This window comes from Castanea sativa, chromosome 7 (genome assembly GCF_040712315.1).
Source record: "Castanea sativa cultivar Marrone di Chiusa Pesio chromosome 7, ASM4071231v1".
In the NCBI taxonomy this organism is placed as follows: Eukaryota; Viridiplantae; Streptophyta; class Magnoliopsida; order Fagales; family Fagaceae; genus Castanea; species Castanea sativa.
In genome coordinates, this window is record NC_134019.1 from 3,029,084 (window position 1) to 3,035,602 (window position 6,519).

Genomic DNA, 6,519 nt, shown 5'->3' on the forward strand with positions numbered 1-6,519 from the left:
AAGGAGAAACCAGTGAAAAAGAGAAATGAGAGAGAGAGAGAGAAAGAGAAGCTAATAATTGGTGATGTTAAATTTTTATATAGGACCAGTTTTGTGCTGTGTTGTGTTGTGTTGTTGTTTTTCAAAGATAACAGAGACAAACAGAGAAAAGGAGAAGCCCTCTCAGATCCAAAAAATGTAGAGAGAGAGTTTTATGTTATGTAGTAATCAAATCAAAACCACAACTTCGGTCACCGCTCCATCCACATATAATAATATTCATTTTTTTATTTTTTTTTTAATATCAAATAAATATTAGTACCTTTTAATAATAGTACATGTAATTACTCAAATATATATATACTTTTTTTAATTTATGAAAATATATGATAAAATAAAAGGTTAGACTTGAATAATTTTTTATCATCATATCAAGACACCAATCAGTTTTTTGGCGTAAGCGGAGATTGAATTTTAAATCTCATATTCAACCATTAGAGATTTTATTAGTTGAGTAAATTGAAACCCGTTACTATTGCATACTTTATACAAATTTCTTTTTGAATTTGTGATTTTTAAAATATAATTTTTGTTAAAATTGTGAAAAACAAGATCTGAGGATTTTAACTTTAAAACACGATTTCAATCTATGTGCCGAATATGTATATAGTGAGTGTATAACAAGGAGTGTATAGGTGTTATTAATCTTTAATTTTTAATGATGAAATTGGTTAAATATTTAATTATAATTTATTTTAAAAAGAAAATTGTCATTTAACGTGCTCTCATTTTTTTTAACAATATTGATATTTAACGTGATTGTAACTTTGCAGTTGCCTATTCGCTTGCCCAAAAAGGAAGAGGAAAGACTACTAATTCTTATATTGGTAACTTGGCAAACTTGTCCACGTATATGTTAGTAATCTATGTTTTGAATTAGTATTTGTTAGGAACCAATCAACCTGACCACCTGCACAGTGTTATCACTATTTTTCTGCTCGTCCCAAAAAAAAAAAAAAAAAATTATCACTATTTCCTATTTATTAACCTTTTAAAAAATTTCTTCTTTATTTTAAGAGTGTTCTTCTTTTTTAAGAGTTTTATAGTTTTACTTACTCTTCTTGATTTTTTTAAATAAAACGTCTATAAAGTCAAATTCATCCTCTCTCAATTATTGAATTATCCCTTAACTCAAAAAAAATTATTGAATTATCCCTATAACACTATTGAATTATCCAAAAAAAAGCCTTTTATAGTAAATAAATCTTTTTAAATTGGTAAATTCCAAGAAAAAAATAACATTTTTGTGGTTGGGTTAATGGAAAGAAACAACAAATTGGAAAAAGATTTCAAATCCACCAATTTAATGTGATCTAAAATAGAATTATGGACAAAACTTTCCTTCAAATTAATTTAAAGAAATATCAAATTATTACATGGAATTGCAGTTGTTTTAATCATATGATTCATTAAGCCTTCTAAACAAGTCACGTGACTAATTACATGGTCATATGATTGAAGTGAATATGAATATATATATATATATATATATATATATATATATATATATATATATATATAATAGGTAAAGCTGAGAACAAATCTAATTAGATTTCAAATTAAATTCAAATTGTACTATAATTTTCCCCCACGTGTCCTATCTATATATATATATATATATTTTTTTTTTTTTTAAATTTTTAGGTAAGTTAATATTGTGCAAAAGACGAAGAGTCTAATATAAATAAACTATAAATAAATAAAAAAACCAATAAAAAAGAGTAAACTCATGTGTATATCCAAAAAATAATGAAGAAAGAGAGAGTAAAACTCATTTCTAACTCTACGACTTAAACAAGGTATAATTTGAATTCATATATGTGTACATGTGTTGTTTTTAATTCTACAGTGCATATATACAGATTATACACTGGTGATTTAAAATTAAAGGAAACAAAATAGCAAACTGGGGAAAGTTACAAATTTTTCAATGTAATGTGATCTAAAATAGAGGCAGAGACAAAATTTTCTCCCATATCAACATAGTGGTGTGCATATTTTAATCATATAATTTACTAAGTAATTTAAACAAATCACATAGTTGATTACATTATCTTATGATTAAAGCATACTAGCTTGTAACCTCATGCATATATATAAATAAATAAAATTAAGAACATTCACAATTACACAAATATAGTATACAAATCAAATTAGATGCATTCATAGTGTTACATAAAAGACTAATAAATTTGAATTATGTTTACATTATTTAGTGTCTTTTTAATTGCACTCTTAGGTTCTTGAAGTGTTGAAAATAACTGCACCAAAATTAAGAAATATATTGAATTGGACACTTGGCATCAAATTAGTCATTAATTGAAATCAATTTGGAATCTAATTGGATCTTCTCTTAATTTTGGTTTTAAGAGGTTCGAGTGTCTTTATTGTTGGTCCTCTTGGCTTCTATATCATATGTTAATGCATTATTTACTTTAACACAATTTTAAAAAAAAAATCTAGATAAAACACCTTACGCAAAATTAGCTACCCAATTTAGAATTGAATTGATTTTTTTTTTCAATTTTGGCTTTTATATATATTAAATCATAACAAATACATTAATTTAATGTGATCTAAAATAGAGTTAATGACACATTTTCTTCCATTGACTTTTTAAGCTGTCAAAACAAAGCTCATGATTGATACAATGATCTAATTAATTAATTCAACATCACGGGGATAATAATCTCAAGAGAATTGGCCTAGTAGTTCTTAAGACCTCAAGAGGGTCTGCGTTTAAAACCTCTTAACCAAAATAACAAACATAAAAACTATGAAAAAAAGTTACCAGTACACCTATCTAATGTGATCTAAAATAGGATTAATTAATGACAAAAAAATTCAAACCGATTTAAAGAAGTCTTATCCTATCCATTATATTGTTCAAGTTCCTTTGTCTATCTATAAATTAGTTTTAATCCAACAAGCCATTCAAATTGTCAAAACAACTTTCCTACAAACTACAGTAATTTAAAGGAAAAGTCTATCATAAAACTAATATCAATAAAGACAAAATGGTTGAACACTTGAACTCGCAGCCCATGTAGTTCCAGGCGTTTTCACTTTTCAGCGTCACATACTTACATTGGACTTGAATTTGGGCAGCAACCTTCTTTTTTGTTTTATGAAAATCCGAAAGTTGAAATATTCAATCTCATACATTTGATGTGATATATATATATATATATATGTATGTATGTATGTATGACTGGCAAAGGATTTGACTTGGTGATGCCACGTATTTCCTTGAAGCAAAAAGCTCCAAAAGAATCAAAACACCTACTTAATTATTATTAATTATGAGTATTATTACTTTCTAGCTAATTCAAGATGATACGCACGCACCATAATTTCACAGTCAAAGATAGAAATATGTTTGGTATTTTATACGACTTTTTCAACAGAAAATTGAGTGGAAGGATCGTATTAAATTTTTCTATCTAATCATGAATTGGTTACAATAAATGATCATTTAACACGTACGTACTACGTACAATGAATTAAATCTGTACCCCACGTAACTACGTCTCTGTCACTTTTATCAAACAGGAAACAAATAAAGTATAAATAACAACAACAAAAAAAAACCTACTGTATAAGTCCAATTTTAAGAATAGTTTTCGAAAATTTATTACAAGCACTGCTAAAAACGCGACCTATACCCGCGTTTTAGTGTTAAAGTTTATTACGAGCACTACTAAAGAGTGGCTCATATTAACATTTAACAATTTTCTTCCCTGTGTGAAGTAGCAAATTGATAGACCAATCTCACCAAATTCATCTTTTGTGTGATACTATGAGTTTGTTTGGATACTGTTTATTGCTGAAAATTAAAAATTTAAGGTACGTTTGGACATCGCTTATTTTGTTGAAAACTGAAAACAATAAAGAAAATGATAAAAAAGTTATTATTTATGCACGGGTTACTGTTCATTTACCTATTTGCAATGTTCATGGGACATGAATAGTGCAAGAGGTGTTGACCTGGAAAAAAAAATTAATAAAATAATAAAACGCAAAACGTGGACATGAGAGACACGCAATCCAAACAGTACCTTATTACTAAAAACACTGTAACAAAATAATTTTTAAACTATGAATAGTTCCCGTAGGACCCAGTTTTAAAGTTATTGCTGCATTTTTCTATATTTGTTGGTCCATGAACAGTGCGTGGGACCCAAAAAAAAAAAAAGCAAAATGCGCACGCCTGCCGTTACCCAAACGCACACTCTATATATATATATATATATATATATATATATATATATAAAGGCGGAGGTAAGTAATAGGTTGGGGGCCAAGGCCCCCCAAAATTAAAATTTTTTTAATATATATAATTATTTTTATATTTTTAAAATTTAGTATACAAAAATAAGAGTTGGCCCTCCATATAATTGAATTGGTCCAATGATACTCTTAAAAAAAATAATTGGTCTAATAGTTAGAGAGATATAACTTTATTTTTCTTAATTCTATTTTTTATTGTAAAATGTGCTCTTATATCTGTAAAATATTTGAAAAATTTTAGCACCAAACATATTTGAATCTATCTATTTCAACTCGTTATGTGGCGATTAACAAGTTACTAACTCATTTAAAAAAATCTTGTCACTAAAACAACATATGAAATGTCTCTTTAGTAGCCACATAATGTGTTTGAGCAAGATAGCTTCAAATATATTCGTAACTAAACTTATTTCTCCAAGTTTTGGACTAGTATTTGAAAATTACATTAGTTCAATGGAAAGATTTTTTTACTAATTTTAGTATAAAATTTGATAATTTGTATCGAAAATAATACTTTTTAAGAATTTCACTATGAAAATGGTAAAAATGAATTTTATTTTATGAAAGATTGTCATCAAATATAATTTTGATTGAAAATACTAAGTTTCTTGTTGTTGTTGATGATTGTGTGTGTATATATATAAATATAACTTATGAAATAAAAAATGTGTGTGTATATATATGTGTATATGTAATAAAAAAGCATGTATGTATATATATATGTGTGTGCGGAGTTATCTTGATAAATATATTAGTGCCACAACTCGACCTCTCAAACAAAAATTTCTGACTATGCTTCTATATATATATATATATATAGAGAGAGAGAGAGAGAGAGAGATATATATATATATATAGAGGAATAAATGTATAAGTACCAAAAAGTTATACATAAATACATACATGGAGTGTGTCACTTAGTGGACTCCAGTTGGTCACGTAGCTTTGACTTCAATTCAATGGCTCTCCCAGCAGAAAATTGTTGTGCAATTTAAAATTTAGTCATATCACATATGTATGTATGCCTTGGCTTTTTTTATCTATATTGGAATTAAAATAAGATGGTGATGTGCAATGCAGTCATGTAATGAAAACCACTCTGATATGTTTGTTCACACAGTTCACACACACAGTTGCACCCACGATTGCCTGCAAAAGTTATTACCTGGCAGCCTGCTAATAATTGCTTCCAATTGCGTTGGAGTACAATGGACCCATCTAGAAGAGTGTAAAACAGTAAATTGATGCATTTTTTTATTAATTTGATAAAAGTATAGTTGACTAGTTGTACTTAAAAAATTAAGATTATATATATATATATATATATATATATAAGTTAAAAAAATTTAAAGAAAAACTCATGCTAAACAATCACAAGTAACAGTGAATTGCCAATATTTTATGTCAAAATTACTGTTTATTTTAAAATAAGAGCATACTTCTCTCATTTTAATTAACTATTTTTTAAAACATTCGCATTTGATTATCTACTCTATTTTATTAAAATATGTAAAATTTCTCGATTTTTTAACCATTTTTTTTCTCTTTATAAAGTTTATACACAACAATCACCATTTATTTATTTCTTCAAACTTTAAAAAACCCAACGAAAAAATAAAAAGTTGTTTTGCATTCTCTACAGTGACTTGCATATTTGCATAAACACTATAGCAAAATTTCACCTTGTATAACTGGTTCATAATTTGATGTGACCACACGGTGGGTGATTTTTGGATTTCATTAATATTTTGAGCTTCTTACTATTTTACTTGAGTTGGTACAATGCTCAAACCCAAAAAAATTTTAAAAATCAGTAATATGCAAATAATAGAAGTGACATGAGCCTGAAGTTTTCTACCAAAACAGGGAAAAAAAAATTAATATACATGATCACGAATCAGGTGTTTAGAATAATTTAGGCTTGTCATGTACCAAATATTAAAATATATGCCTCCCTAGCTAGCTTCCTTTTGTTTACTCGATCAGATATGTGCCTGTGGGGCAGGGGATTAAGAACTCCAATCAATATGGCCTGTCCTTTTGGGAAGTTTGGTAATATAAGTATATACCATTTCATGCGTGGCAGCTGAAGTGTATACCATTTGCACTATTATTGATGTTTTCTTTAAATAAATAAAGGTCATGCTAATTAGTATCTTTAGAGTATTAGTTAATAATTTATTTTAGAAA